The 15,735-nt window shown below is 41.5% G+C and overlaps 1 pseudogene; it reads left to right on the top strand.

The window, feature by feature from the left end:
- The first annotated feature begins 12,420 nt into the window (after positions 1–12,420).
- LOC117027594 (60S ribosomal protein L18-like) lies at positions 12,421–12,972 on the top strand (annotated as a pseudogene).
- Positions 12,973–15,735: the final 2,763 nt, after the last annotated feature.

Genomic DNA, 15,735 nt, shown 5'->3' with positions numbered 1-15,735 from the left:
TAAAAAGCTGAGGAACCTTTTTTATTTAAATTCTGTTTGTCACGAAAGCAACAGTCTGAATATTCAGATTACTACTCCAGAATAGTTCTTTCAGTTGTTTTTTGTTTTAGTTTTTGTTTTTTTTTCCCCCCAGTATTTTTCCAGCTTATGTTCTCCCATGAACTCTGCTTAGTTTTGTGGTTAATTTGGTGGATATATCCTGCCTTATTTAGAATTATAACTGCGTAAGAAAATTGCCTTTTCATTATAAGTGCCCAATTTTGGTCTCTAGTTTGAAGGTACTACAAACTTCCCAGCAAGTAGAATACTCCCGCCCCTCCCCATTTTTTGTTAACTAGAAAAACCAGTGCTGGTTTCATAGTAGGACTCAACCAAAATTGGTCCTGCACCTATGTGAATGTTGTGTTTGCAAATAAGGTTTTGGATGTGATAATTCACTACAGAAGTGCTAAATGTATTAAGAACTTGCTGCCTATTGTATTTATGACACTTATTTTACGTTTGCAGAAATGTAGCACTTTTCCTCCAAATTTATAGGTGTAAGAAAAGGGAAAAGTACACATCATGTTTTAAACTTGCAAATGAGTGAGATTTTTTTATTTTGAAATCCAGATTCCCAAAAGGAAATTTCACCACCCAGATCACACACTTACAGCCTTTTACAAGACAAGACTGAAGATTGTCCACAGTTCCTAAGATTTAGCACATATACAAAAATAAAACTTTATAAATTAAATTTCGGTTTTCCCTTTTATTTATTAAAGTAAGAATTCTAAATGGAAGGTAAATTAGAGGTGTGATAGATTTGAAAGAAAAAGGGAAATGTTTATAAGTAAGTAGAGGGATTCGACCCAAATTTTGTATCTTCATAGTATACAAATGTATATTCACATCTAAGCAGTTCAAAAATCAAGTTGTGGGCGGCCGGATGGCTCAGTTGGTTAGAGCACGAGCTCTGAACAACAGGGTTGTGGTTTGATTCCCACATGGGCCAGCGAGCTGCGCCCCCTGCAACTAGATTGAGGAGCTGCCGTTGGGCTTCCAGAGGGGCGGCCGGGTGGCTCCGTTGGTTAGAGGGCGAGCTCTCAACAATGAATGTGGGAGTTCAATTCCCACATGGGATGGTGGGCTGCGCCCCTGCAGCTAGATTGAAAACGGCGACTGGACTTGGAGCTGAGCTGCGCCCACCGCAGCTAGATTGAAGGACAACAACCTGACTTGGAGCTAATGGGTCCTGGAGAAACACTTCCCCAATTCAAAAAAAAAAAAAAATTAAAAATCAAGTTGTGATCTAATTGCTGACTTAACTGTTCATTCTAAAATCAAGATTCATCGAACTGGTATTTCAAAGTTCATTTTAATATTCAGACATAAATCATGTTTTGAAAGGAGTTGTAAAAGTGAAAATTCAGTTAATTTAGCAAATTCCAAAGGTGCCATCTGTATTACAAGGTGCACCAGTGAGCAAAATCACTGACTTTCAGGTATATTAAAATGGGGAATCCCATTTGGTGGTAATCCGTGTCAGGGCAAATACTTAAAACATTTTGAAGTTTTTCATTGTGGGCTTTCCTCACATTTTTTTACTAACCTAGTGGAATACAGAAACTTTGTGTAATTAGTAACAAAGCTGGCCAATTTACAAGTTTATGAAGAAAAACCTTGATGGAACTGAACTTTTGAGGAGTCATCACAACTATTAACGGAAAGCCCTATATACACAGTCCTGCGAGTTCTGTGTCGTGGCCTCCTTTGCTTTACATTGTAGTTACGACACCAGACAGACTTGCTGCCCCTCCTCAGTTCTTGCCTGTCCTACATTAAGAGCAGAGCAAACGCTTCCTTGCCCTTCCCACCGCTACCCAACCTTCCAAAGGTAACCTAGTGGGGATCACCTTGCAAGATAATTGAACTCATTTTACATTTGTTTTCAATTGTATAGATGTAAAAGTATTCAAAATGGAAGATTCGGACACTGGAAAGTTTTTTCATGAATCCTTAGGAGGAATTCACTTGAATGAGGATTAGAAATGTATTCTTACAGTGTTCCTGTAAATCACCTGCCATGACTGTCAAATTATCTAATTGTTCTCCACCCATTAAAACACTGGGTACACATTGAATTCAGAAGTAAAGATAATTTTGAGTCTTAAACCTGGTGTTTTAGGTGGAATCAGAAAGAAGGAATCATTTGCATCATGGAGGTTCAGAATTTCCTTCCCTTTGGACCTGCCTAAATACTGCCTGAACTGTGGCTGTTAGCAAGGGGAAACATTTGCAGGGTGCGAAGGAAATAAGTCAACACCTGGGGTCAGTGTGTGTTGAGGAAAAGCCCTTGGTTATCCGTTTTCCTAAGGTCTCTACATTTAGGTTGTGTTCCTGACATAGTTCTTGATGTAAATAGTGTGTTCCATTGAGTGAATAGGGAAACAACTTTTTCAGTCTGTTTAAAATCAGAAATCGAGATGGTTACTGCATAAATTGGGTGAGTACCTTACCTTACTGAGAATATTAATCAGTAGTACTAGTAATTCTTTCAGCCGTCTACTTTCAGAATGTCGTCTTAAGCATTTAGTATAAATCCTTTCCTAGCAAAACTGGCCTTAATGCAGATTGCCAAAAGGCTGTGTTGAATCTGTCTTCCTTAGGAAGTCTGACAAAAACTAAGACCATGAATGAATGTAGGTACTAAAAAGATTTAAAAGCTAAGGCTATTAAATCCGTTTTAAATATTAAGCTCTTAGGTTGTAGTTAGCCTTCTCTATTGCCCCAAGTTTGGGATTTTTTTTAATTAAAAAGGAAAAACAAAAAATTCAGATTTGTTGTAAAATACAAATGAAGATTTGCCTTTGTAATAGGCACTGAAGCTTGGTTTAGTAATTGTCTCTAGTAACCTAAGTGCTAAATAAACTGGATATTTGGTTATTGTTTAGCACTCACCCAGCATTAGACACTTGAAATAGGCTTATTACACTGAAGTTAGCAGATAATAGTCCATTCTTAAAGGAAAAAGAATCCAATAATTGTTTTGGAAGGAGTTCAGCCTAGAAAAGAATGTAGTGTTGAAAAAAGCCTTACACGTGAAAAAGTAGAAATGGCTACAGGATGTCCCTATCATTGTGTTTTTGTCTCTAGAAAAGTACAGTGCCAGGGTGTCCAGATGGCTCACTTGGTTAGAGCGTGAGCTCTGAACAACAGGGTTGCTGGTTCGATTCCCACATGGGCCAGTGAGCTGCGCCCTCCACAGCTAGATTGAAGACACTGAGCTGCCACTGAGCTTCCAGAGGGGCGGCCGGATGGCTCAGTTGGTTAGAGCGCGAGCTCTCAACAATGAGGTTCCCGGTTCAATTCCCACATGGGATGTGGGGCTGTGCCCTCCTGCAACTAAAGGTTGAAAACGACGACTGGACTTGGAGCTGAGCTGCGTCCTCCACAACTAGATTGAAGGACGACTTAGAGCTGATGAGCCCTGGAGAAACACACTGTTCCCCAATATTCCCCAATGAAAATAAATTTTAAAAGTACAGTGCCGGGGCCGGCCCGGTGGCTCAGGCGGTTAGAGCTCCATGCTCCTAACTCCGAAAGCTGCCGGTTCGATTCCCACATGGGCCAGTGGGCTCTCAACCACAAGGTTGCCAGTTCATTTCCTTGAGTCCCACAAGGAATGGTGGGCTGCGCCCCCTGCAACTAAAATTGAACACGGCACCTTGAGCTGAGCTGCTGCTGAGCTCCTGGATGGTTCAGTTGGTTGGAGCGCATCCTCTCAACCACAAGGTTGCCGGTTCGACTCCCGCAAGGAATGGTGGGCTGTGCCCCCTGCAACTAGCAACGGCAACTGGACCTGGAGCTGAGCTGCACCCTCCACAACTAAGACTGAAAGGACAACAACTTGACTTGGAAAAAAGTCCTGGAAGTACACACTGTTCCCCGATAAAGTCCTGTTCCCCTTCCCCAATAAAATCTTAAAATATGTATATATATATGGATGAAGTCATCTTAAAAAAAACAAAAGTACAGTGCCAAGTAATGAAGAGCAACACTTAATATTTTCAGATGCTATGAGCAGTAAAAATTTATCAATATGCAATTTGCATTGAGGCTTTTAATTGCCGTTCCACGATGCCAACATGTGATGGACAATAGTCATTACAAAATCAGTTTGAGGCTTAAAAGAGTACTTTCCATCACAGAGAAGATGGCTTACCTCTAGAATGTTAACATTTAACATTTAAATGCTTTCTTTAAAGGCAAGAATGAACTGAAAACAAAAGGCTAGAACCAAAGGAAGACATAAATAATGTCATATCTGAACCTCCCACTAAATAAGTTTGGTGTCAGGTTGGTTTCAAAGCAGTTGTTAAAACTTGGCCTTCTAAATTCGACTAGTAAATGGGGGCAAGGGGAAGTCAAGGTTTGTTTTTTTGTTTACGGATGTCTGTTTTGGAGAGCCTGAGACCTAGCTCTCCATTAAATATTAAATCTGAAATGTGTCACATTTTGTGTCTAGATTAAAAGGAAATCCAGCTGCCTAAAATATTATCCCATGTTTCAAATTATGCTATACGTCCACTGCAGTAGTTCTAAACCACGTGTTTAGTACGAGCTCCTACTGAGGAACAGCTTTTGTGAGGAATTTAATGTGGAGTTCCACTTTGGAAACTGAAACACGCCTTTTACCTTTTTCTTAGCTCTGATTTGAAAATACATACATTGAAAAGTTATACTGACACCTTTCTGGTAGCTCAGATGATGGGTTTCTTACAGCCCATGGAATGAGAAATAAAAATGCTAACATGCTCTTAAAAAAACATAGGTCTATGGGGGGGAAAGATTGCAACCCAGATTGTCAAGTGACAGCACTTTTCCTCAGCAGCTTTCAAGTGTGGATGTCACAGGCCCCAGTGGTGACCAGTGCAGCACGCAACAGAAGAGTCAGACCTGTGAGCTCTGTTCTTGCCCAGTCAGTTACCAATGCCTACAACTAGGAACTACTAAAGCAGCCTTACTTTGCATATAAGTCTTGAGTTTAATCTCCACTATGAGTGTTTTCTCCATTAAAAAAATAGCTTGTTTATTCATATCAAACCCTACCATGGCAATTTTTTTTTAAGTTTTATGTATTTTAAGTGTGTTTTTCCAGGACCCATCAGCTCAAAGTCAAGTCATCGTTTCAATCTAGTTGTGGAGGGCGCAGCTCACAGTGGCCCCTGTGGGGATCGAACCGGCGACTTTGTTGTTAAGAGCACCGCACTCTTGTCTTGTGCACCTGAAAATAATAAAAAAACAAAAAACAAAAATATAAATAAACAAAAAACAAACAAAAAAAGAGCACTGCACTCTAACCAACTGAGCTAACTGGCCGCCCCCCTACCATGGTAATTTTGATTAAAGATGCACCTCCTTATAAAGCTTTCCGAAATGGTCTGAATTTAAACCACACATTGATGGCCTCAGGGCAGAAATTTTTCTCATTTGCATTTCGCTGTGATCTTGGTTAAAATGAGCTTTCATCAGAAATTAATTTTGCTGTAACAATCACTTAGGAATAATAATACTGCAAACATGTTATGGATGCTGAAGAAACAAATTAATGTAAAGAAAGGAGGTGAGGGTGGTTATCAGAACTAACTGAGACACAGGTGCTACTGGTCACGTGCACTTCTCACTCATATTCTTTTGATAAGGCCTTAAATTGCATTCTGTCCCAGTCGCTCTCTTGATTTGAATATGGGGGATTGGATCCCAACTTGGTCTCTGGAAAGCTCTGGTCTCTGGTCGCCAAGCGCAGTCATTAATCATGTGTACAAGTCATTTGTATTCGGTTGAAGAAAGGCTCGTGTCAGGCACGTCCTTGCTAGAGGTTTTCAGATGTACTCGTGTCTTTTTATAAGAAAGCCAGCCTTCTTATAGCATGTAACTTTCATGTTTAAAGAAAGGCAACCAATAAAATCTCTCAGCTTAGAATTAAAATTTAAAAATTGGTAAGTTTCGGACTGCCTATCAATAAAATCTTATATTAAGCCTAGTTACCTGGATAGGTTGATACAAAACAACCCACAGTGGTTTGTTCATATTGTTGGGTTTTTCTGGTTGCTTGCTTGTATTTACTATTTTCTTTAATCTTACTCAGATTTTGAAAATGCACGCATTTAAGGAATATTATTTTGTCCAATTTTGGCCACATTGGCTTTTTTTTCCTCATCTGCTATTTTTATTTTTATCTTTATTTTTATAATTTATTTTTATTAGTTTCAGGTTGGCCACTTTGTTTGAATTGATTTTCACTGAAAATGATTGAACTCTGCTGTTCCAATGCTCCTGTAGACTTGAACTTGCTTTCCTTTTCTAATGTTATAAAGTCAAGGAACCAGCAAGGGCTGCAGTAGCCCTTGAGAAAGGCCTGGAGCCAGACAAAAAGATCAGAGACTGGTCACAGGAGTATGAACACATCGCTAGGTCTCAGGCTCTCCTCTAATAAGCGTTTCCATATCAATGAAGCCATAAATAAGTCATAGGATAAGAGAACTTCACATTGAGAAGAGGAGAATCTTCTCAATTTTGGCTATTTACTAAAGTGTATGTGTAACACTGTTGGACATGTGACAGGTGTCCCAGGAATAAGTACGGGTGACTCTGGAACATGACAGGTGTCTCAGGAATAACTGATGATTTCTGCTGAGTTGTATCAAGAACCTGCCCAACTTCACACGGGCCAGCCTCACTGGCACACTCATTCTGCATATAGTCCTGAGAGCTGGGGCTCAAGGAACACTTTCAACCTCATAGTTCTGATCTGTTTCAAGATCGATCTTAAATTTTAAAAGAAAAAGAAAAATATAGCCCAGTCTTAGCTGTCATGATGGAAGCAAGCCATAAAATATGCTTGATAGAAAGCCATAGATGGTCATAAAATTTTCCTGATTTTTGTTAATTCGTTTTAGCTACCTGGTACCAAGCTGCTGTCAAGTAGCAAAGGGAACTAATTAATTTCACTTCCTTGTTTTGCTGCTCATCATTTGATAGAGGATGAGGGTGATGGCAAAAAATAATAAATAAGAAGCGAGAACTAAGTAAGGGTCTTCAGGTGTGCAACTGGGCCATCTGTCCCAAGGAGTGACTTTGTGTATGTGTAAATGTAAGTACACATACGGTGGCCTTAAACTCGTTACCTTCAAAGCATAAAAAATTATTTTGAGTGGACATGAGAGAAAAAAAATACAGCTAAAAAACGAGGACAATCAGAAGAAAATCTTGTGTACAATTGTATAATATCTAATCCTCCTGTGAAAACGGTGCTACTGTCCAGCGGGACTGCCCTAAGGCTGGCAGAATTAAAGCTCCAAATTTCCTGAGAAGGAAATTCCACTTATATTGAAATGCCACTTACAGATTGTGCTGTTACTTAAGCTTTAAAATGGCATGAGGATCCTAGTACACAGTTGTCAAATGAGTTTTGACCCAGTTTTCACACACAGAGACTTTAAAAAGAGACCATCTGTCCTTGTTATAGTAATAATTTATGCTACATTACAAGGATTGAATCTCCCCATGGACAGATACACTGCTGGGTTTTTTTGTTTTTAAGTATGCGAGTTAACACAGTTTGGGGCGTTATGATAGGTGAATTATATGGTAGGTATACACAGAGTGGCTTTTGCAAGGCAGCGGTGCTTCAAAGCAGGTCCAAGGGCTGGCACTGGACTGGCTGAACAAGGAACATCTAGGAGCTTTTAAAAAAACAGTGCGAGCTCTCAACAACAAGGTTGCTGGTTCAATTCCTGCATGGGATGGTGGGCTGGGCCCCCTGCAACTAGATTGAAGGACAACGACTTGACTTGGAGCTGATGGGTCCTGGGAAAAACACACTGTTACCCAATAAAAAATTTTAAAAAGGGGCAGCCGGTTAGCTCAGTTGGTTAGAGTACGGTGCTCTTAACAACAAGGTTGCGGGTTCGATCCCCACATGGGCCACTGTGAGCTGAGCCCTCCACAACTAGATTGAAACAACTACTTGACTTGGAGCTGATGGGTCCTGGGAAAACACACTTAAATAAATAAAAGTTAAAAAAAAAATCTGGGTCCCACTCCTGGAAACGGCGTAGAGGTGTGGCGTGCCCAGGAATCTAACATTTTTTTAAGTTCCACGTGTAGCTGCAGTCGGGTTTGAAAACCATTTCCATAATGCACTGTTGTTCTTTAAACGGGAGTTGAGGGGGTTGCAAAACTTTAAAACTATAGAGGAGTATATAGACAAATATAACACCCATGCACCTATTACCCAGAACCGGCATATTTGCTTCAAGTATTATTTTCATTAAAAGAAATCAGGTATTACAATAAAGTCCCCATGTCTCCCGTCCAGCCACATTCCCTTCCTCTGCTCCAGAAGCCATCAGGGTCGTGATTCAGTGTGTATCTTTCAGGCACAGTTTGTAATGGCGCCCAACCTTGCTAACAGATGGCCAGCCAGTTCGGGATGCCTCAGCAAACCTAAGCTGGGAATTTCACGGGGAAAACTGCAAGTTGTGTTTCTCCAGATAAGTACTGGGAGTATCTGCTATAAGGAATTCCAAGTGAAATATTTGGTAAATTCAGGAACATCGATAATGTATTCTGTGAGCAAAACCACCACAGTGTGTAGTATTTTCTAGGCAAAGGTGTCAAGGTCCAAAGGAATTGACGGTATTTCTCCAGAAGAGGTAATGGGGTTCTGGGTTCGAAATGGTGTTCTCCTGCATAGACGGGAGACACGAAGCGATTGCCTTTCACCATTTGTGGAAACAAGATTTGTAGTCATCCGATTTTTCTCACCTGCGATTCGAGTCCCATGAGCAAGAAAAGGATTGGTTTCTGTGTCCAATTTTCCTTTTAGAAAAAGAAAATACTACATACAATGCAATAAATAGATGATGTAGTATAGAATCGTGCACTTGAAACCTATATGATTTTGCTAACCATTGTCACCCCCAATACATTTAATAAATAAAGTACTGAGCCCCAGCTGTGCAACTAGGGGGCATTGCTTCTGCCCAAGACAACTCCTCTAGCTTTACGCCTGCCATCCCAGCAGCCCGATGTTACAATGTTCCCCGAACAAATAATGACAAATGAAATAGCACGTTAAGCCATCTGTTCAAATTGGTCCGTTTTGCCTCTGGTGTTTATAAACCTGCTTCAATAAAAAGCAAAAACAAAGCCCAGAGTTTAGCACAAAGCATGGTTGGGTGAGCAGCCAAAAGCAATTTCCATCTCAGAAGGAAACACAATTTATTTTTATCCAAGATGTTTTGGTAACGGTGTGGTTTGCTTTAGAGCAACAAATGCGGTGTGAGCTTGGTATTGCTTGAGGCACCTCTCCTGTTTGAAGAAAACAAAGAAAATGTGAGGGTTTCACAACTTTGGGGTGGTGTTTTATGTTTAAATTGGGTTTTGTTGCTGAAAATAGCAGTAAGAATCTTCTGGAACATCGGCTTAACTAGTTCCCCAAAGTGATTCTTGGTAATGCTTGGGGGATGATTTTCATGGATGACAGCTTTATTTTTTGTTTGCTTTGGGAAATTCCAATGGAAATGTTTTCCTATTTATCTGCTAACTAATCACAAAATAGTATTGTTTTTTCTTTTCTACAGAATAGGACTACATGAAAAGGTTGCATTTTTCAGTTCTCAGCAAGCAATAGGACAGACAGCCCTAATCCTCATGACCCTACAAGGTAGGTGACATATCCTCATCTCATACATGAAGGAATTTCAGCTCAAAGAGCTTAAACGACTTTTCTGGGGTTGCTCAGCAGGGGGAGAGAAAAAACGAGAAATTGTTTTCTTTGTATTAAAGTATTGGTCAAATAAATAAAACAAACTGGCAGGTAGCATTTGAAATGCACTCCGTGGTTGATGAACGGCGCTGACCGCAGGGGCTCTCGCCGCAGCCCTTTTGATTACGCACTGTCAGCGTTTAATAATGAAATCTTGCACTTGCAGCACTGGGGACAAAAATATATGGTTTTATTTCTTTGAAGACATCATTGGCATTTCACAGCTGTGTGGATACTATTTGTTGATCAGTTCTACCCCCACAGAGTAACTGCTACAGACCCAGAGGAGAAAATATTAAGGATGTTTTTGTCCAGAAACAGGTTACACCATCTTTCAAAGAAAACAAAGGAAAACTTGAGCTTTAAATTTACACAATGTTACATGTGAAATATATTTCAGTTTTAAACATTGAGCTGCAAGGATTTAAGTTATCATTAATAGATAAGATTGGTGAGTAAAATCGAGTGTTGCATTTAAAATATGATTGTTTTTCTTCTGCTTTCTACATTTACTACCAAAGCAGAAAATCTAATGAAATTGCGTAAAACTGGAAATGCAGAAAATAAGAGAAATGCAACTTCTGTAGCTTTCATGGCCTCTGATAAATGTCAAGATCTGTAATGTCACAGGTTCCAGGGACAGCACCACTCTCAGGATTTTTTAAATCATTTTTTAAAAATGAAAACCCATTTGAGAATTAAGGTCTGGCAGACATAGCAAGTCTATCATCTTGCTATGGGAAGGAACACCCTTGCCTGAAACTACAAGCTTAAGGAAATGAATTTTGAAGCGTCTCCTAGGTCATGTGATTTCTCCAAGTTTTCTGTACCCTATGTCTGTTCCTCCTCTGAGGAATCACTAATAAGTTCCCATATCTGCCATCTTGTTAACTCCCTTACCCTCCAAGGGTTGTGTCTGTAAGTCCTTCTGCACTAGGAGCGAGAACATAGCAGGAACTAAATTAGTTCATGTGCTGTCTCAGGGATTCGAACCCAGGCAGTTTGACCCCTCAGCATCAAACAGATCAAAATTCTTTGTATCCTAGCTTTGGTCACCTAGAGCCGTCTTGAATGATTTAGTAAGTAAATGTTTCAACCACACAGTAATTTATGATCTGTATGTAAAAGTCTGCCTGATAACACAATAAGCACTTATTTTTTGATATATACAGAGGGTACCAAAAAAATGTATACACATTTTAAGAAAGGAAAAAACTATTAAAATTATGCTGATGGTAACCACTTTGAGCACCTCTTGTAATTGCAGAAGTCAAACATGACTTGTATTCATCTTTTGTTATCAGTATATATTGAGTATCACAATTTTAATACAGTTTTTTCCTTTCTTAAAATGTGTACACATTTTTTTGGCATCCACTGTGTGTGTGTGTGTATGTTTGTGTGTGTGTTTAAACCTCCAAAAAGAGCTATTCCACTAGGTTTGCTCTGGGCTCCCTTAAGGACCTCTTAGGAGGCCCTTGTTACCTGGGGACAGCAGCTGTTTCGAGCACTGGCCTTTATAGCTACATCTTAGGTTTAAACCATCTGAGTTCTGATTGAAGTGTATAGTTTGAAATGTATTAAGGACAGGCAGAATTCTTAATAGTTTCCTGCATTGGGTCAAAACAAGTCTAATTGATTGACCAAAGGAGGAGAAATGAAGCCTACTGCTGGTAATAAATGGTTTTATGCCCTTCTATTTGTCTATACCTTCAGCCTGTCAACTAATTTCATAGTAAAAAAATTAGAAAGCTGCCTCTATGTGACTAGTTCTCAACTATGCCGATATTAACATTTTAGTAACGGGAAAGCAGCTGTTTTCTCATTAGCATAAATCTACTTGATTGCACAGGCATTCTACCCTGGAAGAAAATACATTTTCTCCCCCGTGGGACTCAAAGCTATTTTCATTTGGAGTAAAAATATATGCAGCACATAAGCATCATTTTCCCCCATAAATTGGCTCTTGTGGGGGAAAATAAAGGATGCTCACCACTAATATAGAGATTTCTAGAAGCTACAAGATGTTCTGATTTGAGCAGTAATATTTCTAATTAGCCAAAGGGGGAAGTAGAGTGATGTAGGTCAAAGGGTACAGATTTCAATTATAAGAAGTTCTGAGGAACTAATGTACAGCATGGTGACTGTAGTTAATGATACAATATTATATACAGAAGTTAACTATATTCACTATGTGAGGTGATAGAGTTAATTATGTCAATCTTGGTAATCATTCTACAACGTACATCAAATCATCGCGCTGTACACTTTAAATACGTATATGCAATTATATTTGTCAATTATTCCTCAATAAAGCAAAAAAGAAGCAAACTGGGAAGAATCATTAAAGAAGTAAAGAACACTATAACCAGATGGGAAGCTCCCAGGGGCCCTGGCGGAGGAACCAGGTTAGTGTTTCTAAACACTGGGCAGGTTGGTCCCCAAACCACATAGTCTGAGGACTTGTTTGATCAAAATGAGACAGAATGAGAGAAATCAGGACAACATAGTAAGATTTTCATGAAAATGAATTTGTTCCATTTAAAAGACTGTCCTATCGGGCTCCATTCTCTCTTTCCGGATTTGGTGGAGCAGGAGGCGCCATCATGGGAGTTGACATCCGTCACAACAAAGACCGACAGGTTCGGTGCAAGGGAGCCCAAGAACCAGGGCATCTACTTAAGGCTGCTGGTCAAGCTATACAGCTTTCTGGACAAACTAACCAACTCCACCTTCAACCATGCGGTGCTGAAGAGATTGCTCAGGAGTCGCACCACCCGGCCGCCTTTGTCCCTTTCCCGGATGATCCCTAAAATGAAGCTTCCTGGTCGGGAGGGCAAGACTGCTGTGGTTGTAGGGACTATAACCGACGATGTGCGTGTCCAGGAGGTCCCCAAACTGAAGGTGTGTGCACTTCGTGTGAGCAGCCGTGCCTGGAACCGCAACGTCAAGGCTGGAGGCAAGATCCTCACCTTGGACTCGCCCAGGGCTGTGGCACTGTCCTGCTCTCTGGTCCGCGCAAGGGCCGAGACGTGTCGAGGCATGTCGGCCAGGCCCCTGGAAACCCGCGCAGCCACACCAAACCCTACGTGCGCTCCAAGGGCCGGAAGTTTGAGCACGCCAGAGGCCTAAGGGCCAGTCACCAGTACAAAAACTAACCCCAGATCCTGCCTTGTTATTAAAAAGCTTTTGGAAGCTGAAATAAATAAATAAATAAATAAAAGACTGTCTTATCAGATGATATACTTTGGGATCTTTTGAAATTCAAATGTCCACCGATGATATACTTTGGGATCTTTTGAAATTCAAATGTCCACCCTTATATGATGGTGATAGTAGTGGATTGTTCTTTTTAATTCTCTAACTTGGCACAACAAAAAGCTGGCAAACCGGGGGCCGGCCCGGTGGCTCAGGTGCTTAGAGCTCCATGCTCCTAACTCCGAAGGCTGCCGGTTCGATTCCCACATGGGCCAGTGGGCTCTCAACCACAAGTTGCCGGTTCAACTCCTCGAGTCCCGCAAAGGATGGTGGGCTGCGCCCCCTTACAACTAGTAACGGCAACTGGACCTGGAGCTGAGCTGCGCCCTCCACAACTAAGACTGAAAGGACAGCAACTTGAAGCTGAACGGCACCCTCCACAACTAAGATTGAAAGGACAACAACTTGACTCGGAAAAAAGTCCTGGAAAAACACACTGTTTCCCAATAAAGTCCTGTTCCCCTTCCCCAATAAAAATCTTAAAAAAAAAAAAAAAGTTGCCAAACCAATGTTGGTCCTCTTTAAAAATAAAAAGAAATAAGTGAAACCCGGAAGTCTGAGCACAGCTCATCTCCGACATCCCGGTTAGTTAGTAAATGCTGAGTCCCAAATGGGGTGCGTTGGAATGGGGCTGCCTGTGTTCACCTGAACAGCAAAATTAAAGTCTAGCAAAGGGTGGGTGGAGCAGAGGACAGAGGCGGGTTTCTTTTCTGTAACTAGAGGATTTGACAGGTCAAAGGACCCCAGGTCATTCAAATTCTACCTTGACACGGTTTGTTCACTGGTCCATGGACCTAGGGAAGATTCTCTGCATGTGGATTTGGGGAGAGATTCCCCACCCCACCCCACCCCCGCCCCAGGGCCCATTGGCTACCTTTTCCAGAACTGGCGATCACAATTATGCCCAGCTCCCTTGGCAAAGAAGGGCCACTTTGGTCTATTTGTCAAGGTGCAGCCTCCACAGGCCATCCCCCACCCCACATACACACACAGTCTTCTTGCTTCACATCAGGGCGTCGGCAGACTGGCTGTGCTGAGGGGAGCATGGCCTCCCAGGAGCTCCCCTCCCCACTTTCCTGGGCCATAGCCCACACTGTCCCACCTTTCAATCATTTGTATAAGATGTCACCCAAAAGAGAGTAAGTAAAGATGAAAATAAGCAGGATCACATTTTTGAGCTGTCACCTTTGTTCCCCCATGCCCCTCCACCTTCTAGCATTTTCCACTGTCCGTGGATCATCCATCCTCTCATCATGGCAGCAGTCAGGCCAGTCCAGTTCTCTGCCTTAGGGTTATTAACAAGAAACGGAGGGAAAGGGAGTTGCTTCTGGCATCTGCATTGTAAAGGCTTAGCCCCTAAGAGGAAACAAAATAACTCTGGGTGGACCCTCTCTATTTGAGGCGATACCTGATGAGTCTGAGCCCGAGAATCACGCACAGATTCCCTGGGCCAGGGTGCTGGGAGAGGGGAAGCTGTGTGGATGCTGGAAGACCTGCTCACAGCCCAGCATTAGCAGAGAGCACTGGAGCCAGAGAGACCCGCAGAGGACAAGACACAGACATAAAGGTACATGTGCCTCTGCTCACGATGGCTGAAAGGCGGAAACAGCCCAAGTGTCCATCAGCGGATGAATGGATAAACAATAGGCAGTATATACACACAGTGCAACATTATTCAGCCGTAGAAAGGAGTGAAGTACTCATACATGCTACAACATGGATGAACCTTGGGAACCTGCTGCTGAGTGAAAGAAGCCAGACACAGAGGACCACATACTATATGATTCCATCAATATGAAATGTCCACAATGGGCAAATCCACAGAGACAGAAAGTAAATTACTGGTTGCCAAGGAATGGGGGAGATGCTAATGTTTCCGGTACTAAATGCTACTAAATTGTACACTTTAAGATGGTTAAACTGGTGACTTTTGCGTTAGGTTTATTTTACCACAATAACAAAATACATGTGCCTCCCCACATGTGGCTACAAGGAGCTCTCGCACAGACACCAACTCCCTCTGCTTGGTACACACTGGCTCCATGCACAACCTTCTGTACCCTCTCTGTTTGGCCCACCCCTCCTGCAATCTATTCCCCCCCCCCCCGCCCCCCGCAGTCAATCAGTAGCTTTTTTTCTTTTCTTACCTATAAGGATGCAGAGCACGTGGTGTTGGCTATAGACATAGTAACCAAACTCTGTGCGTTCTTCCCTGGGTGCCTTGCGATGTGTGACTGCAAAGTAGCCATAAACTGTTTCTTTTGCTTTCTAATTTGTCTAGTTCCTTTCTGCTTCTGTATTTAAGGGTACAGCTGTAATCTAGCAAAGCCAGTTGAAAAGAATGGATGATAGAAGAAGCACATGATTAGGCAAGTTAGGAGGGAGGTTAATAAGCAGTCGGAAAACTAACTACATTAACCTGTAAAATAGAACAGGGTTAGTTTATGACAAAATTTTGTGTTCATGAATTTTATTTTTTGTTGGTTTTCAAAAAATCCCACTATAGTCCTTTTCATATGGACAGTCTTTGGGTCAAAGCCATGGCCAGTCTTATGTGTCATGGAGTACCTGGCTTGTGAGGCTCAAAATTTATTACTATCCAGAGTGCCCCCTTAAATCTTATGTGGGTCAATTCAGAGGAACAATGTTCACATGAACTTCTC

This window comes from Rhinolophus ferrumequinum, chromosome X (genome assembly GCF_004115265.2).
Source record: "Rhinolophus ferrumequinum isolate MPI-CBG mRhiFer1 chromosome X, mRhiFer1_v1.p, whole genome shotgun sequence".
NCBI lineage: Eukaryota > Metazoa > Chordata > Mammalia > Chiroptera > Rhinolophidae > Rhinolophus > Rhinolophus ferrumequinum.
The sequence above is the reverse complement of the archived record's forward strand: the minus strand, read 5'-3'. Positions and strand labels throughout refer to the sequence as shown.